General features: G+C 33.1%; 1 long non-coding RNA gene across 1 annotated transcript in view; it reads right to left on the bottom strand.

Annotated features, from left to right (window-relative positions):
* Nucleotides 1-1,950: 1,950 nt before the first annotated feature.
* The window catches only part of LOC125121012 (uncharacterized), a 31,361-nt gene continuing 15,517 nt past the window's right edge, over nucleotides 1,951-17,794 (bottom strand). The window contains exons 2-3 of the long non-coding RNA XR_007133373.1: nucleotides 6,209-6,254; nucleotides 1,951-3,180 (exon numbers count right to left, since the gene is read on the bottom strand). This is a non-coding gene — a long non-coding RNA (uncharacterized LOC125121012). The remainder of the gene's footprint in view (nucleotides 3,181-6,208; nucleotides 6,255-17,794) is intronic.

The raw sequence follows: 17,794 nt of genomic DNA, 5'->3' as shown, positions 1-17,794 counted from the left end.
AGGACATGTGTGTAATAAATTTTTCCCCCTAAGTTTCCTGATGGTTATTGTTGAAGCTGTCTTACAGTCATAATAAAAACCCCAAGAACCTTTCCAGCCACAACATTGGTTATTGATAGGTTCAGACTGGCACAAAACAATCAAATTTCTTATAAACAAGTGCTAGTGAAAACTAAATTAAAAAAGAAGAGACTAGAATGATAAAACAATTTTGTTTCCCTGTGGATACTTGATTTTTATAAAGCTTAATTCAGCCTAAAGAGACTAATGGTGGTTTTCCATGGTTGTAAAATATTCAGTGACAGTTGAGTAAAAAATCCCTGTCCAAACTCAAGTTTTCTTATATCACAATTATAATACTCTTTTCCTAAATAACCAGTATTTTAAAAAAAGAAGAAAATAAAAAACCTATAGCCATTTCCAGGGGCGTATAATTGGTATCAAAGGATGATACAAAGTTCAACATCTGACCTGCACATTAAGCCAAGTAAACTGCCCGTATTCCTACTGCTGGTCAGGAGAGACTTCTCTGTTGTTTACTGTATGCAGATCTCTACATGGTGCCTTGCACTATAGCACCTCTGAGGATAATATAATTATCTCACCATCCTTTGGGAGATGGTGCATACGATGTAGTAATAGGAAAAGTGTAATCCAGAAATGTAAGTGCGTATTTTCTATTGCAGTTGCTTATGAAAGCACTTTTTAAGAGGAAAAAAAAGATGGAACTCACCAGGAACTCATGAATTTAGACTTTTAATATCTGTTGATGATTCTTTAATATTGTTGTTGTTTACCTGGTATCTCTGTGTATTGTCTTATGTAAACTGATTTAAACATTTCATACATTCACTTTTTTGGGGGGGTAATAGCTAAGGCTGTAGATATAACTGATATTAACATAGTCCTTTCAAAATTCTGTCATGAGGAGATATTATAGGGAATAAATATGTCTCATTTTATGCTCCCTAAGCAAGCACAATTTTAGGTATATGTATGACTTAATGTAAGCTTCATGAATGCAGATACTTTGCCCTTTGTGTTCACCATTAAAATCAATGCTTAGAACTCAGTGGAATTTGCTAAACTCTGGTTTTCTAGTATAGACTTACATTCATTAAATTTTAAGTAATGTATTCACAAATTCAAACTCTTTTGTTATGTCTTTTGGAGGTTCTATTTAGCATTAATACAAGTTAAATTTTCACTGAAGTATCTATTATGTTGTCTTTACTGGACTCCACCATAAGGAAAGCCGTTTCTTTGAAGCAGCTCCTTCTGCTTTTTTAGCTTCAATTACTGTTATAGCCCATTACAGACTCATTCACATGTAAAACTTTTCTTATTTGCAGCCCTGTAATGTAATTATAATTTTACTTCCTTGCAGTGTTATCTAGAAATTATCTACTATTCATCAATGGCTCATTTTTATGAATGCCAAATGATTTACAGGGCTTCAGCATCTATGGAGTTCACTCTTCTAACATTTTTGCTACACATATGAATTTTCTCACTTTCGTGAACTTTACTTCACAGAATACTGTCTCCCACACCTATATTTACACCTTCGTCTTTGACATCATCTAGGATTCCATCAACTTTAGAATCATAAAATATAGCATACACAGAACATACACATGTAGTTAAATAGTGTTTAGGTTGCAATTTTATAATTACTCAGCTAATTATAAAAACTGAAGTAAAACTTTAGTAAATGATAAAACCCAAGGCTGGTGGAGAAAATAAGTGTCATAGATGAGAGGAGGTAGGATTTAGCATAAGTGAGACCTGGATTGAGAAGCCTCATCCACGCTTTCTTCTTGGCAAAGCTAGCTTTTATTCATAAAGAAAATGCCAACTGCAAAAAGCCAGAAAGAACATCACACCTCTTCAAATGCAAACAGATACAAATGGAAATGGGTAGGCATATATTATTTTAGGAAGAGCTACATATTTTACTGAATTTCATTAAAACTACAAAACCAATGTTTTGAACCATTTTCCCCATGTTTGCTGAAGTATTTTGCTTCAAAAATTTGTCCTTCCACAACTTCTTGAATCCTGTGTTGTTTATCGTTTATGATATAGAAATTGTTTTTGGCCCCACACTTATTCTGTTCTTCATTCTCGAGTATATGGAAATCTAACTAATCCCAAGTGTTTGTCCATAAAGAGAAGATGCATTTTCTCATTCCATGTGGGTACTGGAATTTCTCTCCTATATTTAACCACTTGGAGTAGTAATTGATATGTAGTCTCTAGTCCCATTTTTGGAGTATACATTCCTTTATATATCGGATACGTCTCTTTGTAGGGTGAGAAATCTCATTAACTACTCCTTGGGATAAATTGATTTTTTTTTTCTGAAATAGTCTGAAACAGTCTGAGTTTGCTATTTTGTTTCACTTAAAATGTTTATAACATGCCTCCTGGAAGAAAAAGTAAAAAGTGCCACCTCAAACTATGCTATGTAACTCCTGTGACTTTTATAGGTGGACATGTGTTTTCCTTCACATGAGATGGTTGACAATTGTAGTCTTAAAAACATGTATATTAATGAAAAGAGTATGAATATGAACTTGCTCTAACTATACTAGAAGAAATCAGTTTTTAAAAAGTCTTTGCTCTCTCCTCTGGCAATGGGCCAAGTGTATAAAGTAATAATAGTAAAATATGATGGTTAGAAGTAGTCTTTCAACTCTGGTTGAAATCCTAATCGTAGCAATGACCCAATTACTTGATTTATGAACTTGTAGACATTTCTGAACCTCATCAGGCATCTGAATCGTCAGTTTTTACACCCTCTTGAACCCTGTGTTGTCTTATGATGCAGAAATTCTTTTGGCCCCACATTAATTCTATTCTTCATTCTTGAGCATATGGAAATCTAACTAAGCATAAGTTTTTGTTATAAAAAGAACATGCATTTTCTCATCCCATGCCGGTGCTGAAATCAGGCTTCACCTTGAGGGTGAGTTAAGACTATGCAGGCACTGCACTTTGTCCATCAGACAAGTGGATACTTGACTCATGATAGGAGAATTATCAGAAAGGTCCAGTATATTAGACCTGTGTATCAGTGGTATGCCATTTTTGCTGTTTTGTTTTGTTTTGTTCTGCTTGTGGCAAGAACAGGAAACTTGGGAACTATGGTACAATCATAGTAGATCTTCTACGATGCTGAGGAAGAAGAGAGAGAAATACAATGATCAGATATTTAAAAAAAAAAAGAAAAGGTAAATATTTAAAAAACATCTTGATGGTTTTCCACATCAAGAAAACCTAGTTTTTGGTAGATCCCTTCCACTGAGTTTGTGAGAGAGTTCTGTTTTCTTAGGACAAATTTATCCTAGTCCTAACTCAATTTTATTTTGCAAACGAGCTCCAACATGTGTATATCACTTGGAAACAATCAGTGATAACTAATACATCCATCTTTTTTTGTGCATCTGAATTTCAGCCAACAAAGACTTCTCACACCACCCTATGTTCTTGCAGGCCCTTGAATATTTGGTTACAATGCAGAACAAACAAATAAACAGAATCAAATCTATATCCAGTGTCCTTTCTTTCTTTATATACCCATTAAAGTTTTGTTTCATTTGTAGTGTAGATTAAATGGTTCACATATAACATCTCTCCTATTTCCTCAATTGAATTAATTGCCTCTTCAGTAATATATCCATGGACTTAGGTACTTGCTTTGTGGAAGTTATTTCATCTCACAGGATAGTTACTTAAAGGCCTGCACCAGTTTGAATTTCTAATTCTTTTAAGGGCAGTGCTATTTTTTTTTCTTACTCATTTTTATATTTCCCACCGGCCTAATATATGTTTTGCACATAGAATGTATTTAATGAGAGGTCATATATGTGTGTGTGTATGTGTATATATGTGTGTATGTAAATCAAGTCATTTGGAAGTATATATATTTATGTGTATGTATATGTATATATGTGTATATATATAGTGAAATCTATTTCACATCTATGTATATATATTGTGAAACCCATTTCACAATATAGTAATTTACTTATCCCTTTATCACATATAGTCAACATTTGTTGAAGGTTTGGTATATTTTGTGTGTGTGTGTGTGTGTGTGTGTGTGAATGTATGCATAACGGAGTATCACAGAAAAGGGATAAAATAATCTGACTAAATATTTGATTGAGTGATGAGAAAAGAGGAAGGAAAAAGTCAAAATAGCAAGATTTATTCAAACAACTGTAAGCAGTGTTCCAAGAACATAAAGCATAAAATTTGATGAGAGAGATTCTGAGAGATAAAGGGCAAAGTAAATAGGAGTCAAGTAAAAAAGGACTTTTTATAATGTAGTAAAGAGATAACAAATTGCCAAAGTTATGAAATGTAAATAAAGTCATTTGGAAGTATATTTACTTTTCAGGTCACTGGAAGAACATTGAATGGCTGTGGCTGTAATTTTAAAGAGAACACATTAATGGCCTGAAGGACTAATTTAGTCTTTTGTGGCATCTAGATAAGGTGATGTACTTTTAGTAGCACAGACTGATTCAAAATTAAAGAGACTGTTAAACACTCTGAATTACTTGCTTTCAAGTTTTATATTTGAATAGAGATTTGAATTTTTCTATTGAAATTTAGTCCCTGCTCATTATCCTCTGGGCAGGAAACCTAAGTGCAAAGGTGATCAACTGGGCTGAGATAACTACTGTCCATGTAATGTATAATGAATGATAAGTTATGTAAATGTATATGTTCCTAAAAGATTGGGAAGTTCCAAAATAAGACAGGATTGGGCCCTGACAATTTTTTTCGCTTATTTCTTTATTACTTTTCTTTTAATAAAGGAAAAAATACAGAGCAGATTGCTACTTCTTTCTCCTTAAAGTTATATTGAAAGCATGCTTTTAGTCATTAGAAATGCTGATATGATCTGCTTTGCCTTTGGATAGTAAATACAGAGCTTAAAAATCTACTGAATACTGTAAAATAAAAATCATTTGGTATAATAAAGCTTTGTTATTTTTATTACTCCTAGGACTATGTTTGATAAGAAGACATTATAGCTGAAATAATGACTGCTACGGTTATCTGGGTTCATTCCTGAAGAGATCAGAACAATCTATTATATATGATTTTTTTTTTCTTGTTTAGCTCCCAGGAAATTTTGTAACCTCAGATGGTTTGTCAAATATGTATATTTTATGATCAACACACTTAAATACTTATAATAATATATCAATTGATTGAACCCAATAGTTGATCTCTTAAGTCTAAGCATATCTCAGGGATCAATTAATAATATAATATATAATAGAATTTATAAATATCTGTACAGCTATTTAAATATGATTTCTAAATGTGTTTATAAATGATTTATAAATATTACATAAATATATTATTTCATAAAAATTCATAAATGCATTTGTATTATATTTACAACGTTTTGTTTTTTTTTGTCTTTTTGCCTTTTCTAGGGCTGCTGCCATGGCATATGGAGGTTCCCAGGCTAGGTGTCTAATCGGAGCTGTAGCCACTGGCCTACGCCAGAGCCACAGCAACACCAGATCCAAGCTGCACCTGCGACCTACACCACAGCTCACGGCAATGCCAGATCCTTAACCCACTGAGCAAGGCCAGGAATTGAACCTACAACCTCATGGTTCTTGGTCGGATCCATTAACCACTGAGCCACGACGGGAACTCCCTATTTACAACAGTTTTTGTGTAACATTTCCTTAGCAGAGAGTTCTATATTACAGAATCATCAACATCATGATATCTTATGAACTTTTTCTACCTTCTATGTTATGAGATTATTTTTCAATAGTGATATTTCTCATTTTGACAGTTCATAGGGTAAGAATCAACTTTTTATAAAACTCAATACAAATTAATTCAATTTCAGCCTAACTTCTATACAGTTTGAACTCTATAGCTCCTTGCCAGAAGCCTTGCCCATATGTTTGTGTGTGTGCATGTTTGTTTTCATTGGGGCTTTTGTTTGCAAGTGTTAGCAACCTGACTCAAAATAACTTGGGGGAAAATGAGATTGTATAGGCTCAACTGTGGCAAGGACAGGGGTGCAGGGATGTCTGGAACCAGTGATTTTAGTGCCTTAAAGAAACTGTGTGGTTATTAGTATTGATGCCATTTTCTGGTACTATGGAACTTTCATTTACTTAGGCAGAAATCATGACCAGATACTCAACAGAATGCTCACCATCTGACAGGAACATGCTGTCTCTGGTCCAGAACAAAAATGGATCCTGGAAGAAGAAATCATCAGAATTGGGTATGGAAAGCAGAAGCTACCCCAGGTAGTCAATATGGGAAGAAGTTTATTTTAGGAAAGTAGAGGTTTATAAAATCTTTGCAAGTTGGAACAAAGATTAGAAATGTGAATTTCAGGAATATCAGAGGGGTCAGCATCACGTTAAAAACTATTATCTATGGTTTCTGCTTCCTAATACCACTACCAAGTGGAGTGCGTTCTTCTGAGGAAATTATCCAGAGATTACTACCAAGAACATGCTTATGCACTCCTCCAACAATAGTGTATGTCTGAGCCATTAGAAACCTTTTTTTTTTTTTATTTTAAAGTGTTATTGAAATAATTGCTTTATAGGGTTGTGATAATCTCTGCTGTACAACAGTTAATCATTTGTATATGTAAACATATCCATTATCTTTCAGATTATTTTTTCATATATATTATCACAGAGTATCAGGTAGAGTTCCCTGTGCTATACAGCAGATCCCCACTGGCCAATCATTCTGTGTGTCTCACTATGCGTATGCCAGTCACAAACCCCCAGTCCACCAGCCCTACCTGAACTCCTTGGTAACCATAAGTTTTAAAAAGTCTGTGGATCTATTTCCAGTCTGCAAATAAGTTCACTTGTATCCTTTTTTGTTGATTTTTTTTGGATTCCATATATAAGTGATAGCATATGATGTTTGTGTCTCACTTTCTGACTAATTTCACTTAGTATGACAAATTCTAGGTCCATCCATGCTGCATATGGCATTATTTCATTCTTTTTTACAGCTGAATAATATTTCATTGTATATATGTACCACATATTTATCTACTCTTCTGCCAAGACTGATGGTTATTTAGGTTGCTTCCATGTTTTGGCTATTGTAAATAGTGCTACAATGAATATTGGGATACGTGTGTCTTTTTGAACTATGTTTTTCTCCAGATAACCCAGGAGTAGGATTGCTGGATTATATGATAGTTCTATTCCTAGTTTCTTGAGGAACCTCCATACTGTTTTCCATAGTGGTTGCACCAATTTATACTCCCAGCAACAGTGTAAGAGGGTTTCCTTTACTCTGTACCCTCTCCAGCATTTATTGTTTGTATACTTTTTGATGATGGCCATTCTTGCTGGTGTAAGATGGTACCTCATGATAGTTTTGACTTGCAGTTCTCTAATAATTAGTCATGTTGAGCCTTCTTCATGTGTTTTTTTTTGGCCATCTGTATGTCTTCTTTGGAGAAATGTCTATTTAGATATCATTTTTTGCTGAGGTTTTTTTTTAGATATTGAGCTGTATGAGGTGTTTGTATATTTTGGAGATTAATCCTTTGTTAGTTGCTTCATTTGCAAATACTTTCTGCCATTCTGTGGGTTGTCTTTTTGTTTTGTTTATGGTTTCCTTTGGTACACAAAAGGTTTTAATATTAATTACGTCCCATTAAAAATTTTTTTTCTATATTTTCGTTATGCTAAGAGGTGGATCTGAGAAGACATTGTTGGAGTTTATGTCAGAGAATGTTTGGCCTATGTTTTCTTATAAGAGTTTTATAGTATCCAGTCTTACACATAGGTCTTTAATCCATTTTGTGTTTATTTTTATGTATGGTGTTAGAGTGTTCTAATTTCATCCATTTGCATGTAGCTGTTCACTTTTTCCAGCACCACTTATTAAAGAGACTGTCTTTTCTCCATTGCATATTCTTGCCTCCTTTGTTCTAGATTAATTGACCATAGGTGTATGGGTTTATTTCCGGGCTCTCTATGATCTTTATTTCTCTTTTTGTGCCAGTACCATACTGTTTTGATGACTGCAGCTTTGTAGTATAGTCTTAAGTAAGTGAGCCTGATTCCTCCAGCTCATTTTTCTTTCTCTGGATGGCTTTAGCTATTCGGGGTCTTTTGTGTTTCCATACAAATTTTAAAATTTTTGTTCTAGTTCTGTGAAAAAATGCCATCAGTAATTTGAAAGGGATTTTGTTGAATCTGTAGATTGCCTTGTGTAGTATAGTCATTTTGACAATATTGATTCTTCCATTACAAGAACATGGTGTATCTTTTCATCTGTTTGTGTCATCTTTGATTTCTTTCATCAGTGTCTTACAGTTTTCAGAGTATAGGTCCTTTTTTTCTCTTTAGGTAGGTTTATTTCCTGGTATTTATTTATTTTTGATGTTCCGGTAAGTGGGATGGTTTACTTAATTTCTCTTTCTAATCTTTCATTTTTAGTATATAGAAATGCAATCAACTTATATGTATTAATTTTGTATCCTATAACTTTGCCTAATTCATTGATGAACTCTAATAGTTTGCTGGTAACATCTTTAGGATTTTCTCTGTGTGTTATCATGTCATCTCCAAACAGTTGTAGTTTTAATTATTCCTTTCCAATTTGTATTCCTTTTATTTCTTTTTCTTCTCCAATTGCCATGGCTAGGACTTTCAAAATGATGTTGAATAAATGTGGCAAGAGTTGACATCTTTGTCTGGTTCCTGATCTTAGCAGGAACATGCCCAAGAACTTCTGTTATCTCAGATTTTTCTGTTCCTAGCATACATTTCCTTAAGCAATCAAAAAAAATTGTGAGTATTATTCTCTGCTCAAGTTTATACATTAAATTTAGAATCTCTAGAAAATATATTCAAAGCTAATAAATTTGGACAAATCTAAAGTTATATTCTTCCTTGATCTAATATCCTTAGAATTCATCCCTTCACATACTCCAAATATTTCTGTCAATATATGTTGGAAAAATATTTCAATTTATCTGGTATTCATGTATCTCCTCCTGGGACAGACTTTAATTTCTCTTCCTAAGTTGCTAGAATATGACACTAAATGTGTGAGTATTGAGAATGGGTGGCTAGGTTGGATCCTGAGAGGAATTAGCTTCCTCTACAAGCCAACACACTCAAATACTATTATTATAGGGTTTTCAGAAAGTGGAGGTAGTGGCAGAAAGTATGCTTATCATGACAAGACAGACTCAGTGGAATCTTGAACTATAGGGTGTTTCTGTTTTATTAAGAACACAAACAAATATCACTATTTCAATTCTCAGGAAACTCTTCTTCCCTAATCACTGTCTTAACATTAAGGATAGACATTTGATAAGGCTGTGAATTCACCCTGTATTGTAATTAAGTAACCCACAGGATTATATTTTTCTGATTTTCAGTAAAAATGGTCTGCATCTATGAGGAAAGATATTATTTCAGGGCCATCATAGAAGCTCTCTGGTTGTTGGCTATACATTTATTTGAGAATTTAAACTCTGTACTTATAATTTTATATAATCTCTTTTTTTACAGTATGACAGCCATCCTATATCATCTTTATACTCATTTCCAGTATACTGTTTTATTGCAACAGTAACATGGTCATTCAAATATGTTTTAATTTCACATTCAAACAATAACAATAGAATTTACAAACATAATAACATTTTTATTTTTGCCACCATGTACCGGAATTTTCATGTATATATCTTTATATATATATCTGGCAATGAGATCACTATGGCTTTCAAATCTGACTAGATCAGAAAACCAATTCCAGATTCTTTCTTACATTTAGGGTTGTTTCTTTAGAATCAATGCTAGTGATGAATGTTGATTTGGTTAGGTTCAGTTTGGAAACTGAGGTCACTCTAGGTATTTAAAATGAAGTGAGATTCACTAGAGTATTAGAAACCTGCACAATGCCTTGAAGGATGAGGGAGCAAACATCAGCAAGGCCATTTACAAAAAATGTGGATGTGCTGAGATGACAGAAAAGTTGTCACTAGTAGTTCTAGCTTCCATCAACAATGAAGTTATTAGTTATCAGGAGAATACTCTAAAGCTTCTTTAAAGAATTACAAAACCCACCTGTGTTCGTAGCTGCCAGCTTTTATTTCTCTTTCCTCCTCCACAAACCATCTAGTGCCTCAAGGGTGGAATTTATCTGGGACTATAGTCACAGAAGGTCTGGGAAATGTAGTTTTATTGAATCCTTGGGAGTCACGGATGCTCTTAGGAAGATTAGGGTAGTTCTGAATATTAATATACAACATCTGGAGTATCAGGTATGTCCATAACAATAAGAGCAGAAATCATTATTGATAAAACATTGAAAGGCTTTGTTGTAAATTTACCAAGAGCACAAGGATTCACACAATTACCCCTTCTATTCAACAATTTGCTAAAGTGCTAGCTAAAACAAAACAAGATAAAATACATCAAAATAAAGGAAGAAACAAAAGCTTGTTGTTAATAGACTATAATGTTGTCTATGTAAATAATCTCAAAGAATCCACAGTTAAATACTTAGAATTATTTTTTGTCCATAGCCAAGTGGAAGATAAAATATAAATATATGAAGATTGATTGCAGTTTTTTATACTCATAAAAATGTAGTTTATGGATATAATTTAAAGATGCTATTTACAAGACCATCAAAATATGGATAGGAAAAAAACTAACAAAATATCTTAAATATTTGTGAAAAATTTAGAAATGTATTGAAATATATTTAAAATATCTAAAAAGAATTAAAATGATTCAGGTATAATATTCATGGGTTGTTAATGTGTCAACTCAATCTTTCCTAATCCTAATGGAAATATTTTGGAATTTTGTTTAGTTAATTCTAAGATTTAAATAGAAAAGTGTCAAGAATAGCTAAGACATTCTGAAGAGGAGTAAGTTTAGATGACTCGCTGACCTGATGTCAAGAATTATTATAAAGCTATAGTAATTCAGATGGTGTTGTAAAGAGTAATTGTACCATGAAACTGAATAGAGAACCCAGAGAAAAACGCAGAGAATATGGAAACTTGATTTATGAGAAGTCTGGCAGTGCAGAGTACTGAGAAATACAATGAACAGAATGAGGCTGGGCCAGTTGGCTCTTGGAAAGGATAAAAGTGAAATTAGACTCTGTTATTAGCAGAATTCTAAGATGCTCCTGAAGTTCTCACTGGTGCAGATACCCTGTATGATCTCCTCTTGTTATATGAGGATATGTTGGGATACCACTCTCCAGTCACTATTACATTGCCTAGTAAAAGGGATTGTGCATATGTAATAAATGTCCCTAATTAGCTGACTTTGAGTTAATTGGAAGACAGATTATCTTGAATGGGCAAAGACTAATCGGGTAATCTCTTGAAAGAAACAAAAAAATAATAGCAGATGTTCTCTGGTACCTTGAAGAAGTAAGGAGCTATGCTGAGAATATTTCCTAGCCAATAGCTAGCAAGTAATAAAACTGGAACCTCAGGTATACAGAATCCATGAAATGAATTTTGTCATCAGCTGGTGAATTTGGAAAAGATATTGCGCTCCAAATGATAAGACAGCCCAGCTAACACCTTGAAATCACCTTGTGAGACCCTGAGCAAACAACCCAGCTACGCCATGTCTGGACTTTTGACATACAGAAGCTATGAGATAGTTAATGGGGATTGTTTTAAGCCACTAAGTTTACAGAAATTGATGGAACAATGTAATTCAACTATAATAGAAAAAATACAATCCTAAAAAGAAAAAGAAAAAAATTAAAAAAAGAAAATTAATACTGATTTTTACTTCCATCATATACAACATCATTTCTAGTTGGGTTAAAGACTTGCATGTGAAAGGAAAAAGCATAAAACTTTATTTAAAATATGGGGTTAAAAACCTTTATGATACCAAAGTAGAGGACTGTTTCTTTAAAATACACAAAAGCACAAACAAAAAGAAATAATTTGTTAGTATATTAAAATTAAAAAAAAATTAAATTTAAAGATACAATAAACAATTGAGGAAAAATAATTTAAAAAACTGAGAAGGTATTTATAAGGACCTAAAATTTACATAGGTTTAGTATCCAGATATTATAATAAACTGTTATAAGTCAATAAGAAAAATACAAATGGCATAATAAGAAATAAAAGGGCTGTATAAGCACTATACAAAAGAAGCTACTCAGATGGCTATATACCATAAGAAAAGATGCTCAAATTCATTAGCAACAAGAGATAAACAAGATAAAAATGACCTATCAATATACAAACTCCAGATTTTGGAGAGGAGGAAAAAAATAACTGCTAGTAGTAAGGGCTGGCAAAGATTTAGAGCCAAGTTAATACAAATACTGTTGTGTGGAGTATAAATTTGTAGGGCTCCTTTGGGAATATAAAAAAACAAAACATGTGGTCTTCCCTAGAGTTGTAAAAGTACATGCCCTTTAACCCGATGACTCCACTTCATTTAAAATACCATAGAGAACCTCTCACAACTATGCATGGCAAGACGTAAGTAAGATAGTGAGGCCTGTGTTCTGATGCTCTATTTCTTACATAAATTTTATAAGAATGTTTAATATATATGCAGTATTTCATAGAAATATTCTTAAAAATTCTTGGAGATTACTTTTAATTGTGTTTTCTTCAGACCAATGACAGTGATCAGAAGGAAAGATATTTCATTCGAACTTAGATTTAAAATAATATTTTTAAGACTGGTGGGTGTTGTATGTTCATAAAGTCCAGGATCAAGACAGAAAAAAAAATCTACCATTGCTTTACAATAAAATACTAAATGTTAAATGTGAAAGTAAAAGGTGAGAGGAAAAAAAAAAAAAACAAATATAGGCACATAGAATCCTCCAGAAATCAGGATAATTACTGTGCATATTGATAATGATCCTCACACTGTATACTAAGTTGGTCTAATTAATTGGTTGCCTGACTGAAACTCTTGGCTGATGATAAGGCTGTATAGTTTCTCAGCAGGAAGAATACTGTGAGCAGTTCTTAGTATAAACTATGGAGGTGGTAGGATAGAATAAGTGGCTAAAGCACTTTACATATTTGCCAGTATCTTATTTATGTACTTGCTTAATATAATCCAAAATTTTTACTGAAAGCATTTTACCAGCTAATGATAAAGTGAAAACACACATAACTGCACAATTCACAGTGTTCTTAAACATAAACCGATTACCCAGAAGAAATACATCACTTCTTAGATAACCATTCTCCTGAAATCTTTATAGATGTGTACAATTTGATATACTGTATTGTTTTTTAAATAATAGATAGCAAGGAGTTGCATAGGTTTCTGCCTTATATTGATGTTCAATATAGGCTCAAGGTATCAGACTAAAAGTAAGTCAATAAAAGTGATTTTTGCCTACAAATAACATCAGAGGTTCAGGTGCCATTTCTCTGATGATTATAGTTTGAATCAGGAATAAAATTAGGTTAAATGAAAGAAAAACAGGTGTATTTCAAATGGTTTGCTGCAACTATTATTTCCCTCATTTCTCAATTTTATGGATTTGAAATGTATTTTATGAGCACTGACAATTCATCTCAGAGATATTTTAAAAGGGCTGGGGATTATATTAATATATTCTTGCAAGGGATGAAGAGTCCCTGGTCTTTTACCAACTCAAGGAGATAAACTGATGGCACAGATGCAGCTGGGAAAAATTATTCTTAAACATTATTTTGATTGTGCTCCAGTGCACTAATGTATTAGTAATGGAGCTCCCAGAATTCTAATCCACAGAGGATTAGACACTGTGAATTTTTCCCTTAAAAATGCGCATTTCATGTCTATTCAGCATATAACCAAAGATGCTGTTCCAGAAAGTCATTGACAACCCAGAGCCCTTCTTTAATCCTCCTCTGTCCATTTGGTTTTCTATGTCTCTGCCCCAAGAAGATTGCTTCACTTGAACAAACATGACTGTGTTATACAAAGTAAGAAAAGGATTCAAGGAAAAAGGCAGGTAGTGACTATATGATCTTTTACTATTTATTAAAAAACACCCCTATACCTTTCCTAGAAGACTTGCTTAATATACTTCTGCTTACTTTTTTATTATTATGAGTGGACTTTATTTTTCAGAATAGTTTTAGATAAACAGAAAATGTGAGCAAATAGTACAAAATTTGTAAACTCTTTCAAACACAGTTTCCCCCATCATTATCTTATAGTATATTTGTTATAGTTAATAATTTAATATTGATACATTATTATTAAATAAGTCCAGTTTATTTTAAATTTCCTTAGTTTTGCTATAATGTCTTTTTTTTTTTCTGTTCTTGAGTTAGATCTATGCTACTATAGTACATTTAACAGTTATTTTTTTCTTTTAGTTTTCTCTTGCCTGTGGAAGGTTTTTGTTTTTGGTGACTTTAAAAGTTTTGAGAATTACTGGTCAAATAAATTTCAGAAGTGGAATGTGTCTGCTGTTTTTTCTCATCATTAGTCTGAGGGGGTTATAGGCTTTTGGAGTTACAGAATTAAGGTGCCATTTTCATCACGTGCTTTATGACTCTTGTTGTTGACCTTGATCACCTGGCTGGGTAGTGTTTATCAGGTTTCTCCACAGTGAATTTACTGTCCTTCTTCCTCTTTCTATACTGTACTCTGGAAGGAAAACACTACACACAGCCCATACTTAGGGAGAGGTGAGTTATATAATCCTTCTCTTTTAAGGTGTAATATCTAAATAATTTACGTAGAATTTTTCTATATGAGGTTTATCTCTTCTCCCCCAAATATTAACTTAATCATTCATATCAGGATGACTCATGAATATTTATTTTATATTTATAATCCAAGTTGTTTTATAACGCAATGGTATTTTATTTAAATTTTTGTTACTCCTTTCATTCCAGCTTTGGCCACTAGGAGTGCTTTTAATTGACTTTTCAGTGGCTTTGTATCCTTTCGACAAGGCGCTATCAATTTTTTAACACTTTCTATTTTCTGGCATCACATGATGGTCCAAGCTTATAATGTGTATAATTTTTTTTTTGCCCCAGTCTTTTAATAAGCCATTTCTACAAAGAGCCTTGGTCCTTTTTACTGGAGAATGATATTAGAAACCAAGGTCTGAATGCTAGTTGTGCTTGTCGATACTGAGGTATTTTTTTTAGGCCCACGTACCTCCCAGAGCAAAATAATACATGCTCATATTAATATATATAGGTATCTATATGTAAACATCTGTATCTGTATTAAGCAAAGCATGAGCTCTTACTGTTTAATTCATTACCTTATGAATCATTCTAGCCCCTTCAATTAGTACATTGGAGCATGATCAAAACAATGTTTAAGAATAATTTTTCCTGGCTGCGTCTGTGCCATCAGTTTATCTCCTTGAGTTGGTAAAAGACCACGGACTCTTCCCTGCATATTCCCACTCCAGCAATGAGAATTTGGGTCGTATCATCTGCTACTTTATTTACTTAATTGTTCAGTAACACCATACATGGATAGCAGTACCAGAATCACTAAACCATAACCCATGGTAAACACTTTATCAAGCAGAATAAATACGTGCAATTTGTTTTTTCTTTAATCTATAGGTTCTATTCATTTTGAAAGTTACTTAGATTATTACCTTGTTTTCTGTCCCCTTCAGTGAAGTTATTGTAATAGAGGTAGATTCTCTTGTCATTGTCTGCATTCTTTCCTTGGAATCCCCAAATGCCTATATGATCTTTTAAGATGTGCATTCTTGAAAGTTCACTTTTTTGTTGTAAACTTCCACAGGTCTTGACAAATGCAAAATGTCATGTACCTACCATGTATGTATCATACCGAATCAGTTAACTGCCATAAAAAAATCCTCTGTATATTCACTCCTCCTGTCATCATTGGCAAATAATGCTTTTTTTGTGTGATTTCTAGAGATTTGCCTTTTTCAGGATGTCATATAATGCAATCATAGAGTATGTTGCCTTTTCAGATTGGCTTCTTTCATTTAGCAATATGCATTTAAGAGTACTCTGTGTCTTTTTATGTCTTGATAGCTCATTTTTTTTATCACTAAAAAATTCCACTGTACAAATGTACCTCACAGCTTGCTTATCCAATTATCTATTGAAGAACAGCATGGTTGCTTTTAGTTTTGATGATTATAAATAAAGCTTCTATAAAAAAAGTGTGGAAGTTTTGTGTGAATATAGTTATTCAATTGAGGAAATACCTAGTGGTAAGATTATTGGTTCATATGCTAAAACTATGTTCAGCTTATGCCAAACTCTTCTTAAGTGTCTGTACTATTTTGTTTTCCTACCAGCAAGAAATGGAACTTCCTATAGCTCCACATTATCATCATATATAAATGAAGTCCTGATGCTTGCTTTGTCTCCTCAGATGGTTTTGCCTTGCCTTTTAGCATGCTTTGTAATATTTTTTTTCAAAGATGAGTATGATGTGTCATACAATGGCAAATGAGGTAAATAGGCATTTAATGTTAGGTTTATGCTAATCTAGCTAGATGCTGGCTGTGTTTAATGCTTTCAGTAGCTGTAGATGCCAGAGGCATTCAGTTTTCTCAGATGTCCCTTTTTTTGTTCTGTTTTTTTATTTTATTTTATTTTATTTTGCTTTTTTTGAACCTATCTTTTGATTTCCCTCACTACTTCTTAACTAGAGTCTATGACTTGCATCTCTTTTAGTTGTAGTTCACTGTTACACTGCAACACTTTTGGAGTAGTGACAATGTATGGAGAGAGGAAGCATTCTATAATATTATGATTAAATCTGTCTCTTAGTGGGCCTGCTTGGCTCTGACCTTAGTAGTGTTTCTTAGTGTTCCTCCATCCAATTGGGTAAGATAAAGTAGCTAGAGAAATCTGCGTTTGGCTAATTGGCTTTTACCTAAGTTGGAAAAGGCTCTGGTATACTTGTGTCCTTTAGTGAAGAGGTTTTTGTTATGGTAAATGCTATGGACATTTTTCAGAATAGTTACTTCAGTCCTCTTCTTGCTAGAAATAAGAGGTAGTTTTTCTCAAATCTTTGCTGTGAAAACCTAGTTGGTTTCCTAGAGGTAAAACTCATGAATGTGTGGAGTCCTTTTTAAGACTGGGTCCCTAGGAGTTTCTTGAGCTCAAATTTGTTCAGCAGTTCACCAAAATTACTATTTAAGTGTTCTTAACAGTTTATGGTTTTAGTGGCTTCTGCTTCAGGTAAGCTGATCTCAGCTGCGATTTTCTGCATTTACCTGCTCTTGACATCGGGGCTGAACAGTTTTCTATGTGATCTCAATTCTCTTAGTAAATGATGAAGGAAGAGTGAACCTTGCGTAGGCAACTAGCAGTACTTACAATTACTAAAAGTAAAATAACTTCAGAGGAAAGTTTAATTCTGAAAGGTCGTTATAGCTGATTCATAATTTGAAATATTTGAGTGTAATTCAAGTTTATAAAATTATATATTCCCTGGTGGTTCAGATCTTATTTATAACATTTATATTCCATCTAAATGTTATTTGAATTGAAGATCTGATAAGTTTGCTGAAAAAGGTATCTGATGATCTATATATATATCATTTTATCTGATATATTTATCACTTAAAATAGAATGTTTCCATATATATGCACACACTAAGAAGAACAATGGGTAGTTGGCAAAACATCAATGAATTTTTATATTCAACTTTATTTATTAGTATGTGTTTTCAAATCCATACTATCAATGAATCATCCACACCTGGTTAGTCTCTCATCCATTGCCTTTGAATCCAGTGAGGTTTCAAGTTTTTCTGATTT

Source organism: Phacochoerus africanus, chromosome 2, assembly GCF_016906955.1.
Source record: "Phacochoerus africanus isolate WHEZ1 chromosome 2, ROS_Pafr_v1, whole genome shotgun sequence".
In the NCBI taxonomy this organism is placed as follows: domain Eukaryota; kingdom Metazoa; phylum Chordata; class Mammalia; order Artiodactyla; family Suidae; genus Phacochoerus; species Phacochoerus africanus.
The sequence above is the reverse complement of the archived record's forward strand: the minus strand, read 5'-3'. Positions and strand labels throughout refer to the sequence as shown.